This window comes from Homarus americanus, unplaced genomic scaffold, assembly GCF_018991925.1.
Source record: "Homarus americanus isolate GMGI-L3 unplaced genomic scaffold, GMGI_Hamer_2.0 scaffold32583, whole genome shotgun sequence".
NCBI lineage: Eukaryota > Metazoa > Arthropoda > Malacostraca > Decapoda > Nephropidae > Homarus > Homarus americanus.
Genome location: NW_024713129.1, coordinates 35,812,634 through 35,834,524, shown reverse-complemented (window position 1 = coordinate 35,834,524; position 21,891 = coordinate 35,812,634). Strand labels below are relative to the sequence as shown.

At 43.6% G+C, this 21,891-nt stretch overlaps 1 protein-coding gene across 1 annotated transcript in view; it reads left to right on the top strand.

The window, feature by feature from the left end:
• LOC121870796 overlaps positions 1-21,891 on the top strand; it is a 95,440-nt gene that overhangs the window by 61,649 nt on the left and 11,900 nt on the right. The gene's annotated exons all lie outside the window — the stretch shown is intronic.

Below are 21,891 nucleotides of genomic sequence, written 5' to 3'. Positions count from 1 at the left end.
TATACGTTCACTCACTAGTAATCTTTCTTGAAGAGTAATTCCTGCCTTGAGTTCCTCGCCCTCGCGTATACATAATCCTTGACAAATATCCGTAAAACTATATCTCTCGGATTACGATCTGGAGAATTATAGTGTCCATGACCATTTATAGCGCCCAAGTGTCGATTTGAGAGTACACCATCATGCCAATACTCACACACGTAATCCAAAACTATATCTGTACTGAGAATAACTCATCTGTACGTAAGTCATTAGTTTCGGCAAAAAAAATGTAGGCAAATAGAGACTATATCAAAGCTAGCCATAACACAGTTTTTGAACGAGATGCGAATTAGTTCCACAACAAAACTAAAATAATCTTTAATAGAATATTGCATTTAGGTTATTGGCGACAGTAAGGGAACAAGGAATTTGGACAGATTATAGTTGGAGGTACAGAGGCCTGACAATATATATTTGCTGTAGATAAAATTTATGATATAAACTGAATATACGAAGGAATATCTATATAAAAAGACAATTATTTGTATATTAAAACATTTATAAAATGTAAAGATTATATATGATAAAGAAGGTATATGGAATAACCATTAGGGTTTGAGCGTAAAGTAGCCTTGTCCGGGTCTCCAAAACACGGCTCTGATATTCTGACTCAATAAACACTTGACAAAAGCCAACACAGGTGAGCAAACTGGCCAGATGAAAGATAAACACGCCAGGTACAGCCAAGTGACTGCCGCCGCCACCACCATCACCACCACGCAGTCTACCTGCCACCCAGTCTGTCTGCCACTCATCCTGTTTTCACCCAGCCTGAATACCTGCCTACCTGTCACTCGACTTGTCTGTCTGTCACACAATTTTTCTGCCACCCAGTCTGTCTGTCTTTCTTGAACACCACTCCCCCCCCACACACACTGGTTTATCAGCTGACACTCTCTCCTCGTCGAGCCACTCTACTAGTTATAATGTCACACAGAGAGCATGTCCGTCACTGATCCTGTCAACCTTTACCCAGGCATCCAGTCACCCACTTATTATATCAGACCTGTCAGCCATTTAGTCACATCGTCAGACAGGTAATACTTCAAATATTCAATCTAGCTATAGTCTGTCGTAAACCCGTTAGCCACTAAACCTGCCTGCCAGTTAATACCATCTACCTACACCATCCTCAATTGTCATTCATATTAAAAGTCAGTTAGTGAAATGATCATCCATACTGCCTGTCAACAACTTAATCTGTCACCCAACAAGCCTGTCAACCGATCAAATTGTCAATCGCATAATGTGTCATCCATCAATGATTCAACTGACCATCCTATCGATCAGCAATCCAATTATGGCCTCCTATTCATACGACCATCCTCCCCTAACAGCCATCCTTCCCTAAAAACCATTCTTCCCCTCACAATCATCCTTCACTCACAGCCATCCATCTCCCACAAGCACCCTTCCCCCACAAACACCATTTCCCAGCAATCATCCTCCCCAACACTCATCCTCCTCAACAAACCATCCTTCCCCTAAAACCCATCCTTCCCCAACAACCATCCTTCCCCCAACCCCCAACAACCATCCTTCCTTATAAACCATCCTCCCTCCCCCTACAGCCATCCTTCCCAACATCCATCCATCCCAACAACTACCTTTCCCCCACAACCATCCATCCTCTACTACTACTTTGCTGTCGCTCGGAATCGAGTATGACTGATCATTTAACTACAGTATGATACAATGATATTATGAGTTATTAAGGAAGTCACCTTCGTTGGTGAGCTCTGAGGTAGCTCGAGAGGCCAAAACTAGATCGGCAGGGCCGTCCACAGATGTGGTACGTGTGGAGGGCTTCATCTAGTGCGGGGGAGACGTCTTTCCGGCGCTGGCACTTGTCTGCCTCGGTATGCAGTCTGGCTAATTCGAAAGTATTGACACCTCGTGTGGTGCTCCTCCTCCAAGTGTTACGGTGTGGAGTGATCGTCTCCCAGGTGAGGGGATCGATTTGGCACTTTTTCAGGTGTGTCTTAAGACTATCCTTATACTTTTTCCGTTGCCCGCCAACGTTATGTTTACCATTCGTTAGGTGACTAAAGAAGCAGCTTTGGCAGTCTACTGCCGTTCATACGGGTAATATGGCCAGTCCAACGTAGTTGTTCATGGATAATGGTAGCCTCTATGCTCGTACAGTTGGTGTCAGCGAGAATACTAGCATTTGTTCTCTTGTCTTCCCAGTGAACTCGGAGGATGGAACGTACACAACATTGATGAAAGTTTTCAAGTACCTTGAGGTGTCTCCTGTATGTGACCCATGTCTCACTGCCATACAGCAGGGTAGGGAGGATCACTGCTCGATATACGTGCAACTTTTTGGATAATTTCAGCTCCCTACAGCTGAAGATACGGGTACGGAGTCTGCCAAAAGCTTAAGACGCACATCTGATCCGATGCTGAATCTCCTCATCAATGTCCGTGGTGGTGGACAGGTGGGGATGGGGGGACAAGGTACTGGAAATGGGACACATTGGAGAGGGTAGTACCATTAGGCTGGATGGATGGGGGTGGTGTGGTTGAACCAGGGGTAGGCTGAAAGAGAATCTGAGTCTTACGTGCATTCTCCTCAGGGCCGAAGTGTGCAACGAGGTTGAGGTTGTCTACATACTGAATTTCAGTAATGGAAACTGCCGACACCTTTGTTCCAGCCTGGAGTCGTCTTATATTGAAAAGATCCTTCATCCAGTACTCGATGTCCACCCCGCCAGTTAAATTGGCACTGGCACGAGTAAGGAAGGCAGCCAAGAAAATGGAAACGAGAGTTGGCGCCAGTACACATTCTTGTTTTACCTCCATTTGGATGAGGAACAACTCAGACTGGGTGCTACTGTACTGGACACTGCCGTTCATGCCATCGTGGAGTTTTCTCACTTCCTCAAACCCATCATTACCAACATCCATCTTCCCCTAACAACCATCCTCCCCAACAACCATCCTTCCCACTCCACCCACAGTGTCATCCTTCCCCTTCACCCCCATAACCATCTTTCCCTCCTCCCCTACAACCCCCCTCCCCCACAATCATCCCCCCCCCAACTCCCTACTCCACAACCCCCTCCCATCTCCCACGTAAGACAAAAACACAGAGAAGGAAGAAGAAATGTCTTAGTGGTAATACTTTATTCAAATCAAGTTGTCTTCTGTCCTTAATGTTATTCATGCCATTGGAGAATGTGGTAGTGGTGAGAGAGAGAGAGAGAGAGAGAGAGAGAGAGAGAGACTTATTATTCAGATTATACCATGCACACTTTTAATTTTTTTTCTCAATTTTTTTTCTCTCTCTCTCGTCTTCTCACTACTCAAGTACTTATTTTCATTTCTCCCCTCTCCCCATCACCTACATCCCTCACGACTAAAACATCACCACAAACTTTCACCCCAGTCTTAGTTACCCTCTCCTCTCTCCACCCTTATTCTCTCCTTCACCCCATACTCTTCTTTTTCACCCCACAGAGATTGATACTATCCTTCCCCTCCGTGCCCTCCCCAACAACTTAACAAATTCCTTACTTTTCTCCCCGTCACCTAGATAACTCCCCACTATCCTTCCCATCACGTAGTTAACTCCCCACTATTCTCTCCATCACCTAGATACTCGCCCACTATTCTCCCCATTACTCCAATGTTAGCACTCAACTGTAAAACGTTACTTCGGAAGGCCGGTAGTGTAGCGGCATTCTCTTCCGGTAGTCCCTTAATGTGGAACATGGGGTAGGCTACGTGGTGGTGATAGTAATGGTGGTGATAGTAATGATGGTGATGTTGGTAGTGGTAGCTATGATAGTAGTGATGGTGGTGGCGGCGGCGTCAGCAGCAGCAGCGTTATAGTATATGTGAGAGAGAGAGAGAGAGAGAGAGGCTTCCTGTATGGCTATACAAACATCGACTACAGTATATGCAATTTTATAATGCTTGTACATATATATACATATAGACGAATATATTACCTCTACAAGGCGTCTCATGCCTCCTTATACTGTACAGTATATAGAATGTGACTCGTAATGTCTTATATAAATAAAACATTTTCTCCCCCCGGTATAAAGGTGCGGACTCTATTTCCCAGAACGTGTGTGTACAAATAGAATGTTTTCTCTGGTTTGGCTCGGGATTTTCAGCTTCTGTAGAGGAGACTGTTGGTGATATACACACGAGGGACTTTAAAAACCTGTCCTCGACTTTAAAAACATCTAACACGTTCTTAAAAAGCTAATTCACCTTAAAAATATATATACAGTATATACATATATTCGGCTTTGTTGGGTGCAGCGGCTGAGTGGATATAGCACTCTCCTCCTGGCATGATGCTAGTTGGTTTCCTGGGCGAGGCACCTCCAGTCGACCCAGCTGTGAATCGGTTCTACATTTTAGTTGGGAAAGTGAAGGAGGTAAAGCGCAGTGCCGATCACATTGCCTCCTTGTATAGAGAGGCTAAGTATTTAGTGTGCTGTATACTCACTGTCTCTAAAGGTCCTACACAATAATTGGGCTCTCTTTCATTTACCTTCAAAAATATTTAATTACATCTAAATAAATATATTTACATATGTATTTATTTATTTATCTATCTACCATTCTCTATAACTATCTATGGTTAAACAAACACGGAAACACATTCTATCTCATAACCAGTAAAACCACGATATTACCAATTATATCAAGGTCTCAGGAACTTGAAGGCTGTTGAGATATATTACAGTTTTCTCTTGGTTGTGTCGCTCTATTATTGACACAGCTTAGAACACCATTATGATCTTACTGTTTCATATACACTGTACTGTCCTTCCCTTCATCCGTATATAAATACAGCTTTGATGTACAAGACTTACCTCCAGACCGATGGGAATTATCTGATGTGGAATACTTAGAAACAGGATGACCAATCTGCCTTAATTATTTGTAGTATTTGACTGATGAAGATGACCCACTGAATCATATTTAAAGGCTCTTGGGAATAGAAACACCTAAACAAATTAAAGCAACTATAAGATTGAACTGTTTTGCATTGTAATACGAATCAAAGAATTATTGTAAGGAATTTCCCACAAGGTCTTTAGAATATTGATTGTTGCTGTTGTTCAGAAAAAAATATTACTATTATTTACTGATATAAAACTGTGTTAGTAGTCATCCAAAAAGTCACAAATCGTTACACTTGATATGCTAGTGACAGTGATCAAGAGAGCCGAGGCACCCACACGGCCCACCTGTCACCTTTAACACGTCACGACAGTGGAACTCCATCCCTGCTTTCGTCTTTATACGTATATATATATATATATATATATATATATATATATATATATATATATATATATATATATATATATATATATATATATATATATATATATATATATATATATATCTTGATAAAATCACACGGGAAAATGGAAACAACGGAGTACAGCTTTCGTCTTCATTGTGGATTTACATGAAATATATATATATATATATATATATATATATATATATATAGATAAAATCACACAGGGAAAAGGGAAACAATGGAACACCTTAGCTTTCGTCTTTATTCAAGACATCTTCAGAAGCAACTGAATTACATGGACCGAGACAGGCTTAAGTACACAGGGTGACCTTACTAAACATGAGGTCAGGTCATAAACACGACATCCACTAATCCGCACACCAACACACACACAAAGGAGCTTAGAAGAAAGGGCAAAGTAACTAGTCATGTTAAGTCAGGTCAAAAATATGGGACCCACTAATCATCTATCCTACATCTAACTCGAATGCTTTCAACGCATTTTTAACCTTGGGCCACTGACAAATAATTTTGTGTAACATATCAGTTTTGTACTGACAATCACTAAGATTTATAGAATTTGATTCCCTAATCAAACTTGTTTCAACCAGAAGTCTTTCTGTGACAAATGATGATTTAAACACTTCTAAGCTGTTTTCCCAATCTATGGGCTGATTATTGTTCCTAACATGAACGAACAGTGCACTGCTTTCAGATGCTATTATAATATTGTACTTGTGCTGTTTAATTCTGAGTTGGAGGCGTGGAGAGTGGTTGTCTCCAAGGGGACTAGGGTCAGGCTTAGGAAAGCTGACCAGGGTGTGGAATGTAGGAACCTCTACCAGGTGCTGGAGGAAGCTGGCGAGGAAGAGAAGAGGCAGGAAAGTGTGGTGCAGGTGGAGGAAAGGGCAGTTGTACAAACCCTGCCCAGAGGTAAGGTTGTGGTAGTTGGGGACAGCCGGGTGAGGTTTTTAGATAGGACTTTTTGTACAAGAGATAGGAAACACAGGACTAGGGTGTGTTTTCCTGGGATAGGGCATGTAGCTGAGAGGTTAGACAGGGTTTTGTCAGGGGAGGGTACCAATCCAGTAGTGTGTCTTAGTGTGGGAGGAAACGACATAGGAAAGGTTAGGAGTGAGGAACTTTTCAAGAGGTATAGGGAGGCGCTGGGTAAGACTAGAGATAGGGGAGGGATCCCGATAGTATGTGGTGTCTTGCCTAGAAGAGGGGTTGGTCGTGAATGGCTGTCCAGGGCAATTGCTATAAATTGCCGACTGGAAAAACATTGTGCAAACAATGGTTGGGCATTCATTGATAGCTGACAACGATTCTATGGCAACGACTACCTGTACAGTCGTGACGGAATACACTTGTCTCGTGCGGGGGTAAAGACGTTGTCTGCATCCCTGGAGCGTGAAATTGTCATTCCAAAGGGGGGGGTTCACCAGTAGAGAGAGGTCGGGGAAAGTGGGAGTAAAAAAACAAGCAGGTCCTGGGAAGTAAAATTAGTTACTCAGGACAAGGGGTAAAACAGGACCAGGGAAGGGTGGGCTTAAATGTATACTATACAAACAGTAGGAGAGTTAGAAATAAAATAGACTTGCTGGGAGCGGTTGTATGTACCGAGAATGTAGACGTCATAGCTGTATAGATATGGAAATACCAAGATATGTGAACACGCCTGACGGCAGGACTCTGTTACCATTCATTGTACCATTTATTCACATGTCTGTATTACTACATATTATTATAGCATGTCTGATATCTATGCTTATGTCTAATGCCTATGTTCACTTACGATGTCCCGATGTACTATGTCTGTACCGCGCTAGTCGAGTAACTAGAAGACCTCATTTATTGTCCTAGTAATGTCTAGCAACTCTCCTTGCCTAGCTAGCTAACTTCCCTCAGATCGGCTTCGGCCTGGCTATGGCAAGGAGTCCTTTTTGCTTGTACCTGTTGGTTATCCTGCCAAGTCTTGTACTACTTATGGAATATATCTACTGCTCGTGCTATTGGAGTTTGAAGAACCTTGTCTAGGATATACATCCCACCACATGGCGCAGTTGAGTAGCTCCAACACGACAGTTGACAAGTCTCAAGAGCCGGCCTCGTCTGTTTCCCGCCCAGAAGACGTATTCTACAGTGCCCCTGGATTAAAGTGCCTTGTGAAGTGCAGTGCCTTTAATGTCTGTTTTGCTATGTTTCTGGGGCTCTACAGGTAGCAGAAACCCTTTCAGCCCAGTTTCCAAGACAGCACTTCAGGCATACATCCTCCGTCTGCGCCGGCCCGCAAGCCACTGCCCCCCCCCCTCGACTGAGTCATCACCGACATCTCGCCCGGGCGCGCGGAGTAATACAGAGACCAGTATCACCGCCGCCAGCCGCCTCCACCCAGCTTCACAAATATTACAGTCAATACTCTTTTACTTGCCCGCCAGTTCCTGCACTTAGGCAAGTACATTGACGAAAACATAGCAACCATACCAAACACGAGATGTCTGACTACGACGATTTGCTGGGGAATTCAAATGAGGATTATGAGGAAGACGAAGCCTCACAGACCCTCCCACCCCCCCTCACGCCGGGCGCGCCAAATTCAAAGGATGGGAGCCAGGATATACGTCAGTTAATTCACTTCCTACAAGTTTCCCAAGAGAAGGAAGCCCAAAGGCGTAAATTAGAGGAGGAATAACGACGTCAAGAGGAATTGTCAAGACAGTCAGAGGAATCAGCTTACCGTCTTCAACTCCAACAACAACACCAAGCTGATAACCGCAAATTCCTGGAACTATTGGAATTGCTGGCAACAAGGACGACTTCACCAGCTGCCACAACCAATTCGCCAGCTTCAGCCTCTTCATCTACCCTTCAGACAACGCCTCCTCACACGTCACCTATCCCTCTTGGGTATGCCTCAGTGCCTTCTCAACCACCTGCTCCAGTCTCAACTCTCGTCGACCTCTCCGTGCCTCCTCCATTACCTGCCGTCTCAAGTACACCCCTGCACAGCAAGTCTTCAGTTCCCAGCCCCCCACCTCTCCAATCTGATGCAACATATCAAGTATACCGTCAATGGCGACGTCGTTTCGAAGACTTTGCTGTTATGTCTGACCTCAACCGAATGCCCCCTCATAAACAACTCATCCAATTAAGATCGTGCATTTCCCTCGATGTTCAACCTCTCCTAGAGCACACGCTAGCCATTCCCCCTGACTCCCCCATGTCAGTGACAGAGGTTTTAAACGCCTTGCAGAGTCATTTCCGAGGCCTCTGCAATGAAGCTTTGCGTCGTAGGGAACTGCTATCCTGCAAACAAGCTTCTGGGGAATCATTCACAGACTTCTATGCACGACTTAAGGACCTAGCAGCCGAGGTGGACCATGTACAGGCGATCCTGTAACCTGTGCTGAGATCCAGCTCAAGATGATCTTGCTGATGGGTGTACGTGACGAGGACCTGCTTCAGAAACTCTTCACCCTCGACGCCGCCTCTTCCCTCACCGACTTCGTCACCTGTTGCAGGTCGTATGAGGCCACAAGAGAGGCTGCCTCAGCTATTCATTCATCGCCGTCTCCACCTACAAGAGGAATCAACGCCAGATGCAGACGGCGTCCTCTCCACAGCCCCCGTCACAGTCACCAGTTTCTTCTCCCGAATCCTGCAGAAACTGTCAGCGCCAGCACGGTCCGGGAAAGTGCCCTGCGGCTGATAGTAAATGTCGAAACTGCGGGTTTCAAGGCCATTGGCCCCGCACAACTCGATGTCCTGCCAACAAGGTCTCATGCAACGCTTGCAACAAGCAAGAACACTTCGCCAAGTGTTGCAGGTCCACCAAGAAGCCTCCATCTCCAGGTCAAAACGTCTCTTCACAGCCCGACAGAACGTCCACACCACCGTCTCCCAAGAACAACAAAGGATGCCGACGCGTGGATGATGCCTCGAGTGACAGGTCCCCCAAGCCCGTCAATGTTCGTCTGTCCTACGGTGCCAACTCTTCCAACCTCCTGATGATACCTGACACGGGCGCGGACATCACGGTGATTGGACCAACACACCTGGACGCCCTCAACATTCCCAGGAGTAGCCTGTCACCCACAGCCATGAAAGACGTGCTCACAGCGGACGGGTCCCCGATGTCTCCACCTTTGGGTTGCTTCAAGGCAACACTACAGCTCGGTCCCAAGTCTTGCCTTGCCACAATCCACGTCCATGAGGGCATCCAAACCCCTCTCCTGTCATGTGGCCATTGTCAGGACTTGGCCATCGTCTCATCCGAGTTTCCAAAGCCCATCCTCGCCGTGACACACCTCAACAGGTGTGCAGAGATACCTGTTTCAGCCATGACCACACCTGCTGCCGCCCGGGAGCTTATTCTTCGTCAGTTCAGCGACGTCCTTGTCTCCAAGTCCGACCTCCAGAAGACGCCGCTCAAGAAGATGACAGGTCCCCCGATGAGAATCCACCTCAAGCCTGGCGCGACGCCTTTCGCCACCCACACACCCAGACCTATCCCCTTTGCCCTACGGGACAAGGTGAAGGCGGAGCTCGATTCTCTGGTGCAGCAGAGGATCATCAGACACGCCGGTGAGGAGCCCTCCGAGTGGTGTCACCCTATGGTCTTGGCACCCAAGCCTGTAGGTGTTCGCATCACAGTGGACCTCACCCATCTCAACTCGCAGGTCTCCCGTCCCGCCCATCCATCGCCTATGCCCATTCAAGCAGTCCGCAGCGTCACCCCGTCTGCAAAGTTCTTTACCACGGCGGATGCACTACATGGGTACTGGCAAGTCGACCTGGCAGAAGAAGATCGCCACCTCACTACATTCATCACGCCCCACGGCCGCTTCCAACACTGCCGCGGACCCATGGGCTTCGTAGCAACGGGGGATGCGTACTGCCTCCGTGGGGATATGGCTCTGCAGGGTGTCACCAACTGCGTGAAGGTCGTAGATGACATCCTGCTTTTCGACGATAATCTCCCGGCCCACTTGAACCGAGTTCATCTGATGCTCACAAGATGTCGTGCCCATGGTATCACCCTGAACAAAGATAAATTTGTGGTTGCCGCCTCCCAAGTTAACTACTGTGGCTACAACATCTCGCCAGAGGGGATCTCAGCTGATGAGGAGAAGGTCAAGGCCATCAGGGACTTCCCTACTCCAATGAACCTGACCGACCTTCGCTCGTTTATGGGCCTGGTAAATCAGCTGGCCGACTTCTCCCCTAAAATCGCCACATCAGCCCAACCTCTACGCCCCTTCATGAGCCCCAAGCGCTCTTTCCTCTGGACTCCTGACCACGACCTAGCGTTCATTAATGTTAAGAAGGCGTTGCTGTCACCACCAGTCTTGGCACCTTTCGACCCGTTCTTACCAGTGGTCCTCCAGACAGACGCCTCCCGTCTATACGGCCTCGGATATGCCCTCCTTCAAGATCACGGCCAGGGTAGACTGCGCTTAGTTCAGTGTGGCTCCAGGTTTTTGACCGACACAGAGACCAGATACGCCACCATCGAACTAGAGATGCTGGCAGTCGCCTGGGCTATGGCCAAGTGCCGCCTTTACCTGTTCGGCCTTGGGCATTTCACCCTCATGACGAACCATCGCCCGCTCATACCCATCCTCAATCACTACACGTTGGACACCATTGAAAATCCTCGCCTCCAACGTCTCAAAGAGAAGACCGCCCCCTACGTCTTTACAGCTGTGTGGCGCGCCTGTAAGCTTCTGTGCATGCCAGACGCCCTCTCCCAAGTCCCTGTTAGTCGCCCCACACCTGAAGATGAAGTCGACTGTACCATGGCCGCGGCTCACGTTCGGTCTTTAGTGACACACACAGCCACTTCTCTTGCTGACAAGACGACGACGACGCCCTCCATCGAAGACGATAGGACTCTCCAGGAGCTTCGCATCGCCGCCGCTCAAGGCCCGGCATACGTCCAACTCCTCGACTACGTCTCCGCTGGATTCCCCACCAACCGCTACGACATTCACGCTTCCGCCCTCCCCTTCTGGAAGCTAAAGGATAGCCTCTATGCGGACGGAGAGCTGGTGTTATACGGCCCCAGGATCGTCGTTCCCGCTGCCCTCCGCCGGCGCACCTTATCCCGCCTCCATGACAGCCACCGCACGAGTTCAAGAGCTTCGCCGAACGCTGGGGCGTCCACCACATCGTCACCTCCCCTCATTACCCGCAGGCGAATGGCAACGCCGAGGCAGTGGTAAAGTCCGTAAAATACCTCATCCTCAAGACAGCACCGACGGGGAACCTGGACTGCGAGGAGTTCGACAGGGACCTACTGGAACTCCGTAACACCCCTACCCCTGCCGGACGCTCTCCTGCCCAGGTGTTGTATTGCCGCCCCCTTCGTACTTGTGTGCCTGCCCAACCCCAGTCCTTCTTAGATGAATGGCAGATCAAGGCGAACGAGTGTGACCGCCGTGAGGCTGCCCGGATGGCCCAAGTGACAAGCCACTATGACGCCCACGCCTGCCCCCTTCCCAGGTTGACCGTCGGCCAGCAAGTACGAATCCAGGACCCGACGTCACACCGCTGGGACAAGGTCGGGGTCGTCATGGGCCGTGGCGAGTCCCGTTCGTACCAAGTCCGCCTCCCCAGTGGTCGTGTGTGGTGGCGAAACAGACGCCATCTCCGCCCAGTGCCATCCTCTAGTGACGAACCTTCCTCCCCGTCCCCTGTGCCCCCTAGCCCAGACCAGGAACGAAGGTCGTCAGTTGATCCTCCCATTGTCCCTCACCGCTCCCCCCGACTCACGGAAAAAGAGACCGTAGCCGCTCGAGATTGCACTACGAGCGTAAAGGGAGGAGGTGTATAAGTATGGAAATACCAAGATATGTGAACACGCCTGACGGCAGGACTCTGTTACCATTCATTGTACCATATATTCACATGTCTGTATTACTATATATTATTATAGCATGTCTGATATCTATGCTTATGTCTAATGCCTATGTTCACTTACTATGTCCCGATGTACTATGTCTGTACCGCGCTAGTCGAGTAACTAGAAGACCTCATTTATTGTCCAAGTAATGTCTAGCAACTCTCCCTGCCTAGCGAGCTAACTTCCCTCAGATCGGCTTCGGCCTGGCTACGGCACGGAGTCCTTTTTGCTTGTCCCGGTTTTTCTGTACCTGTTGGTTATCCTGCCAAGTCTTGTACTACTTATGGAATATATCTACTGCTCGTGCTATTGGAGTTTGAAGAACCTTGTCCAGGATATACATCCCACCACAATAGCAATCACCGAAACTTGGATGAATCTGGCGAGCAAAATTGTTTTATCAGAGTACCACATAGAAGGGTACAACCTTTTTCACAAGGACAGGGAAGGTAGGAAGGGGGGAGGGGTCGCACTCTTCATCAAGGATACATTAAAATGTTGTATTAATAATTCAATAAAGGGTGATACGGGAACCGCGTCTGTATGGGTAGAAATCACGGAAAAAAGAGAAAAACTAATTATGGGAGTGATTTACAGGCCCCCAAGTCTGGGCAAAGAAGCAGCTCAGTCCATATGGCAGGAAATGAATACATAAGAACATAAGAATGGAGGAAACTGCAGCGGGTCTATTGGCCCATACTGGGCAGTACCGTTTACATCCAACCCCTATTGCTCATATAAGCATCCAACCTATGTTTGAAGCTATTCAGCGTATTCGAGTTAGGCAGCAAAATATAACAACCTGTGCATTATGGGGGATTTCAACTTCAGAAATATTGACTGGGACAACATTGTAGGTGACTATGAATCTGAAGACTTCCTAGACGCAGTACAGGACAATTTTTTGAAAAATAATTACAGAACCTACCAAATAAAGAAAATATTATCAGAGATATCGCAGTAGGGGAAGAACTAGGTAACAGTGATCACAGAGAAATCAGGTTCACCCTAAATTGGGAAACAAAAAACAATGACAATATGATCAGAGTCCCAAACTTTCGGTTGGCGGATTATCAGGGATTAAGAACATAGATATCGGCATAGACAGCAACATAAGTAAATTTGCTGATGACACTAAAATAGGACGTGTTATTAAATCTGACGAGGACTCAGCAAAACTACAGGAAGATCTAAACAAATTTTTCGAATGGTCTGAAAAATGGCAGATGAAATTCAACGTCGACAAATGTAAAGTACTCAGTATAGGAGATGTAAACAGGGAAACCAGATACCAGATGAACAACGAAGCCATAGAGAAATCCGACTGCGAGAGAGATTTAGGAGTAATGATAAGTAGGAACCTTAAACCAAGTAAACAATGTGTTTTTGCTCGTAACAAGGCTAATAAAGTACTTGGGTTCATACAAAGGAGTGTTAGTTACAAGACTAGCGAGGTCATCCTAAAACTGTATCGTGCTCTTGTGAGACCACACCTGGACTACGCAGTTCAGTTCTGGTCACCGTATTACAGAATGAATATAGAATCCTTGGAAAGAATTCAGAGGAGAATGACAAGACTAATCCCGGGCATTAGGAACCTTGAGTATAGAGACAGGCTAAAGCATCTTAATTTGCACTCCCTCGAGAGACGTAGAGCGAGGGGCGACCTGATAGAGGTGTATAAGTGGAAGGCAGGGCTAAACAAACGGGACATTACAAAGGTACTCAAACTATCCAACCAGGAGCGAACTCGTAACAATGGTTTTAAATTAGATAAATTTAGATTTAGGCGTGAAATAGGTAAACACTGGTTTGGAAACAGAGTAGTGGATGAATGGAACAAGTTACCAAATATCATAATTAACTCGAATATGCTGAATAGCTTCAAACATAGGTTGGATGCTTATATGAGCAATAGGGGTTGGGTGTAAACGGGACTGCCCAGTATGGGTCAATAGGCTCGCTGCAGTTTCCTCCATTCTTATGTTCTTATGTTCTTAAGAAGGTACCTAGGTGAGGCCACCTGGGAACAGTCACGTCAGTCCCCAGTAGGAAGGGGTGAGGTCATAGATGACACAACAATTGATCATTACTATAATATATTCACTAGTTTACTACATAAAGCACAAGAACAAAATATACCATACAGAAAAATTAAGTCAAATAAGAATGAGCCAAGGTGGATGACCAAAAAACTTAAACATGACATAGGAATAAAGAAAGGAATTTATAAGAAATTAAAGGGAGGGGAGTAGCAGCTCAGAAATAGGTATAATGAACTATCTATGAATGTTAAGAAAAATGTAAAGAAAGCAAAGAGAGACTATGAAGTCAAAATAGCAAGAGAATCCAAGGCGAATCCCAAGGGATTTTTCCAGGTATATAGAACAAAAGTCAAGGACAAAGTTGGGCCTTTAAAGTCAGAGAGGGGAGAAGTGATAAATGGTAGTAAGGAAATAAGCAAAGCATTGAACAACTACTTCTTAATAGTTTTCACAGAAGAAATTCGCGAGGAAATTCCAGAGGTGGAACTGATATTTAGGGGAAAGGAAGAAGAGAAATTAAAGAATATCACTATCAGAAAAGAGGATGTTCTTAAGAGGATAAATAAACTAAAGAAGACAAAATCCCCAGGGCCGGACGAAATTTTCCCTCGAGTCTTGAAAGAGTGTAGAGAACAGATTAGCGGACCCCTTGTAAATTTATTTACAAAATCATTAGACACCGGAGTTGTGCCAGACTTGTGGAAACAAGCAAATGTAGTACCCATATTCAAAAAGGGAGACAGAGCATCAGCGTCAAATCACCGGCCGATCAGTTTGACGTCAGTAGTGGGGAAATTTCTTGAATCAATTATAGCAGATAGCATCCGATCGCATGTAGAGAAAAGCAAATTAATCTACGACTCTCAAGATGGGTTTACAAAGGGAAAATCTTGTCTAACAAATCTGCTGACGTTTTTTAGGAAAGTCTTCGAGGTAGTAGATAATGACGAAAATTACGATGTTATTTTCTTAGACTTTAGCAAAGCATTTGACAGAGTACCGCATCAGAGGCTTCTGAGAAAAATTACGGCTCATGGTATCGAGGGGAAAGTTTTAAATTGGATAAAATCATGGCTCACCGATAGAAAGCAGAGGGTCAGCGTAGATGGTGTTAATTCTGAGTGGGGCCGTGTAACCAGTGGGGTTCCCCAGGGGTCAGTACTAGGCCCACTCTTGTTCATAATCTACATAAACGATGTACTGTAGATACTAGGATCAGCAGTGACATAAGCAAGTTTGCGGATGACATCAAAATAGAGCGGCACATTAATTCAGGGCAGAATGCAAATGCATTACAGGAGGATCTAAATAAAGTGCAGGGGTAGTCTGAAAAATGGCAAATGAAATTCAACACCAGCAAGTGCAGCGTACTTAATATTGGAAGAACAAATACTGACAATGCATACAGCCTTAACAACATCAACCTAGAGAAGTCGACTTGTGAAAGAGACCTAGGGGTACTTGTATGCCCGGACCTACGGCTTAGAAAACAGTGCGCTAATGTTCGAAATAAGGCAAACAGAGTATTGAGGTTTATATCTAGAAGTGTAAGTAATAAGAGTGCAGAGGTCTTATTGCAACTATATCTTGCGCTAGTCAGGCCACACCTCAATTATGCGGTTCAGTTCTGGTGCCCTTTTTGTAGAATGTATATCAATTCACTAGAGTCGGTGCAGTGAAGAATGACGAAAATGATTCCGGGACTTAGAAACCTTCCATATCAGGATAGGTTAAAGAAACTTAACTTGCATTCCCTAGAAAGACGAAGAGTGAGGGGAGATATGATAGAAGTATTTAAGTGGGTGAAAGGAATCAATAAAGGGGATATACAGTAGATAAAGTTCTTATAATATCAGAGCAGGATAGGACTCGGAGCAACGGATTTAAGTTGGATAAGTTTAGGTTTAGGAGGGAGATAGAACATAAGAACATAAGAATGGAGGAAACTGCAGCGGGCCTATTGGCCCATACTGGGCAGTCCCGTTTATACCCACCCCCTATTGCTCATATAAGCATCCAACCTATGTTTGAAGCTATTCAGCGTATTCGAGTTAATGATGATATTTGGTAACTTGTTCCATTCATCCACTACTCTGTTTCCAAACCAGTGTTTACCTATTTCCCACCTAAATCTAAATTTGTCTAATTTAAAACCATTGTTAAGAGTTCGCTCCTGGTTGGATAGTCTGAGTACCTTTCTAACGTCCCCTTTGTTTAGCTCTGCCTTCCACTTATACACCTCTATCAGGTCGCCCCTCGCTCTACGTCTCTCGAGGGAGTGCAAATTAAGATGCTTTAACCTGTCTCTATACTCAAGGTTCCTATTGCCCGGGATTAGTCTTGTCATTCCCCTCTGAATTCTTTCCAAGGATTCTATATCCATTCTGTAATACGGTGACGAGAACTGAACTTCATAATCCAGGTGTGGTCTCACAAGAGCAAGATACAGTTTTAGGATGACCTCACTAGTCTTGTAACTAACACTCCTTTGTATGAACCCAAGTACTTTATTAGCCCTGTTTCGAGCAAAAACACATTGTTTACTTGGCTTAAGGTTCCTACTTATCATTACTCCTAAATCTCTCTCGCAGTCGGATTTCTCTATGGCATCGTTGTTCATCTGGTATCTGGTTTCCCTGTTTACATCTCCTATACTGAGTACTTTACATTTGTCCACGTTGAATTTCATCTGCCATTTTTCAGACCATTTGAAAAATTTGTTTAGATCTTCCTGTCGTTTTGCCGAGTCCTCGTCAGATTTAATAACACGTCCATTTTAGTGTCATCAGCAAATTTACTTATGTTGCTGTCTATGCCGATATCTATGTCGTTTATGTATATAATAAATAATAATGGTCCAAGTACTGAGCCTTGGAGAACTCCACTTGTGACGTTGCTCCAATGGGACTTAGTGCCGTTAATGCTCACTCGCTGTTTCCAGTCCTGTAACCACGCCCTAATCCATTTAAGGATGTTACCTTTGTTGCTATGAGCTTCTACCTTTCTAATTAGTCTTTCGTGGGGGACTCTGTCAAAGGCTTTGCTAAAGTCGAGATATACCACATCATAATTGTGCCCCTCGTCCACCGATTCGAAAACTGATGAAAAGAATGTTAATAGATTAGTTAGACAAGAACGTCCGCTTGTGAAGCCATGCTGGGAATCATTGATCAATCGGTGCTTCTCCAGGTGATTTCGAATAGAGTTTGAAATGATTGCTTCCAGTAATTTGCCTACTATTGATGTTAGACTGATGGGGCGGTAGTTAGAGGATAGTGATCTATCCCCATTCTTGAAAATCGGTATTACATTCGCTATCCTCCAGGATTCTGGTACTACACCTGTTTTTAAGGACACGTTAAACAACTTTACTAAGGGCATACTAAGCTCTTCCTTACATTCCTTTAATACTCTGGCAAATATCTCATCTGGACCAGGTGACTTATTAGGCTTTAATTTGTCTATTTGCTTACTAACATCGTTACTACTATCTCGCTTAATTTGTTTTCTTCACTATCTCTGAATAGAGTCGGTGCCTCGGGTATCATGTTTAAATTTTCGGTGGTGAAAACTGTTGAAAAATATTTATTCAAATTATTGCTCATTTCTCTGTCGTTATCAGTGAGCTCGCCGGTGTCTGACCGTATTGGTCCAATCTTTTCTCGTGTTTTAGTTTGATACATTTGGTAGAATCCTTTGGGGTTTGTCTTCGCCTCCCTTGCTATCCTTACCTCATTATTCCTCTTTGCTTTCCTTATCTCGGTTTTAACCCTACTCGCCAATACCCTATAATAGTCCCAGAGGTGAATTTCGCCACGATTTATCCTTCTACCTATAGCCTTCCTTTGGCCAATGATGTTCTTTAAATAATTATTTATCTATTTAGGGTCATTGTTGTCTGATCTGAGTGGGTGGTAGACGAGTGGAACAAGCTTAGCAACTTTGTAGTAAGTGCTGGAACGCTGGAAAGTTTCAAAAAGAGGCTGGATAGATTCATGGATGATAGAGAGTGGTAGTAACTCTCGACAGGAGCTGCCATGCACAGGCCAACCGGCCTATTGCAGACTCCTTATTTTCTTATGTTCTTTTGTAATGCTTTCCCAGTCTGTCCTACATAATTCCCATTACATTTGCTACATGGAATGCAGTAATCACTTCCATTTACATTCAAGGTTGGTCTATTCTTGACTAATATATTAGTAATAGTCGAGTTATATATATATATATATATATATATATATATATATATATATATATATATATATATATATATATATATATATATATATATATATATATATATATATATATATATATATATATATATATATATATATATATATATATATATATATATATATGTACGTATATATATATATATATATATATATATATATATATATATATATATATATATATATATATCCCGAAGGCTTTCAAATATAGAGGATACAGACAGCTAGTATCTATAACTTAGTGGTCGTCTCTCTTGCACATAGTGGAGGGCGGGCAATAGTACCGTCCAGAGGAGTTTGAGCTGTGACAGAGATTGTTATACATCACAGCCGTCAGCCTCACTTCTTCAAAAAATATACGAGAAAGCAATACGGCATCCTCGAACTAAGCGAAAGCAGGAATTTATTGAAGAATTACTAAAATTTTCTTAATATTTCCCCAATATGTAACGCTAAATAGGGATAATTGCCGATTAGCAATAACTCCCATGTATTTATCTGTTGGGAACTTCATACGGGAAATGAACGATCATTTAGGTCGTAAAAATACATGTATATAAAAAGTTTCATTCAAAACCTAACCTAACCTGACCTAACCTCAACCTTACCTAACATACTTTAGGTATAATTTTGCTATTTTTATGATAGTAAACTGCGCTTTATTTGATTCAAAGCAAATTTTAACATAAACGAATTAATTTCCTATTCGACAGAAACATTAGTTATATTTTAAAACATAATCGGTATAAAGTATGTGTAAATTCTTAATATTCTTCATGATAGTCTTCAGATCTATTCTACTAAACCATGGTTGTGTATCACGACAAGTCTTTCTTACTGGGTAATACATGTACAAGTTGCCGAGGTAAAGATTGTTAATATCATGGAGTAGTTCACACAACACAGAGTCACGAGCAAAACGAATTTCTGGAGACTAACTGGTGAAGTATTGCCTCGAGGGAACTCTGGCAGCAAAATGAACTCCTCCGATACTTACTCAAATGTCATGGTGGGTCGCTGGCCTTGTGTAACCTTTTGGTCCAGTTGGCAGAGCAAATAAAGCTTTATTTATCGAGGCTGTTTGTCTTCTGAATCAGGAAGTCCTGAGCAAGATCTCCCTGAGGCTTATTCTATACTCCTCTGCTGCTACGGAAGGAACCTGGCAGTCCTTTCAGCATGTTTGTTTACAAGGTTCAGCAAACATCGCCAATTTATCAAATTTGTTTATCTTTGGAATCAAGGCTGTCCGAGCCAAGTTCTTGTGCCTGACGATGCTGAGTACTCTCTTTACAGATCTAAATGCAAATTGCCATATCCTGCCTGGAGTCTCAGCTAGGATAATGGAAATGTCAACTGATGCTGGGGAACCACATTTGACGGAAAATATCATCAATTCTCCTCGTGACGGACCCTGGGGAAATCAGTGACGGGTCTTCAACATTCTGCTGCTGAGGTTGTGGACGATGTACTGATCACCCACATTTATTTTCAGCAAAGATTTTAGAATATATTATATGAGATGGAAGATGTGTTCCCAGATATGAGAAAGTCTAGTCTGCAGAATTTTCTTGATCTTGTTGACGACAAGAGAAACGATACTTCCCGATATTTTTGGTCACATTTGTCAATCCTAAGATGATACATTGGATCCCTGGTCGCGATCCTGAGCTCAAATACTATTGGTTTTAAAGGTGGTTGTTGGAGGCAGGGAGGGATACTTACCCGCCTCTACATTGGGGAAAAAATGATACCCAGTAAATATGTAGAGTTTATGATTAAGAAATGGTTAACGTTAAGCTATGGAAACATTATGATGATAGACTAAAATGATAACGGAACTTAAGTATGTCCAACTCGTTAATGCCCCGATTTCGTAATGTCATCCTCTGCTTTATATAATCAAACAAATGACAATCTGAAGTCCATCATTAAAGGTGCGAGAAGCATTAATCACCACAAAATTACTAATAGTGCATTTGGCACACTGTTTTCTGTCCACCATTATCGTGGATGCGTCGGGTCTTATGTTAACAAGGTAAGTGGATTAGTTTTGTTTGGATGAAATAAACTTACCTGCGGCAAGAGTTCACATCCATTCAAATTATAGCGAGGGATCGAGACTTAACCGGCACCCAGTCGATTTGTTTTTATGGACTTTGTGTTTATATAAGAATTAATTTGTATGTACTCATATAAGGTTCATGTTAAAATGTATTCAACAACTATTAACTCTAAGTACACCATATTAAGTCAGTTTTAACACTAGGCAGTAACTAATACATTATGAAGGATATGTTGATATATCAGTTGAAACAAATACAATGTGAGAAGATAGTGATATCCATACATAAACTGCTGTCATGAGGTTGACCTGACGGTTATTATTCTACTTCCTCTTCTCTGGTTCCACCTCACGAGAACATCTTGTTATTCTCAGTAATTACAAAACTTAAAGGCTAAGTGTTTAATTTTACCGGAATTAAAACTTGAGCATTTTTGGAGGCACGTACTATAGTGAGCGCTGATGTGAACCCATGTATTTAATTGATCATTAAACTTCCTAACTCCTATAAAAGAGGCTGAAAGTATTTTGGTTAAGTTCTCTCTGCTACACCATTAACCATGACTCGGGTGGTCTCGACTCTCAGACTCGGTGATGGCAAAAGTAACGACCCTTTGCGAACGTAATTGTATCCGATAAAAAAAAAAGAGTAGCGTCGCATTAAGGCAGCTTCCCGTTTCGAAAAATATTTTGTCGTGTTCTGACTGAACCGGAAGATTTTTTCAGGTTTTCTGTGTGACCGAGAACGTGATTCGTTTTAATTGCTGAAAAAAGCAGGTTTATTACGAAAATATCAACTATCTATATGGCTTTAAGTTTTTATAAAGAAATATAACTTACTTTATTTTTCAATAATGAAAGTAACACGCACGCACGCACGCACTTGTCCTGGAATAAAGCAAAAACAAAATATTAGTTAAATCATCCTGATATTTTTGGTTGTTTGTTTTGACTGGATGAACATAACGTGCGAGAGGGAAATCCAATTTAAGTTAATACTATCAAGTCCACAGTCACCTTAAGCTTGTATAACTTTATTATGGATACCTAATGTATTTACTAATCTAGTATACACGTTGAGACCCCTTGATTGTGGCACCGTGAAACATTAAAACATCAATATTAATTGTTTATAATTTTCGATAGCTTTTGAATGTATGAATGTATTAAGAAAATGTATTTGAATACCGTATCGTTGTTAAAGCACAGAAATACTTGACCCCAATTAACCCAGTCTAATTTTGATGCCTCGAGCACAATAACGTTCCGGTACCAATAACCACCCACAACACACATAATAAAGACCTACATGTGTTACTCTA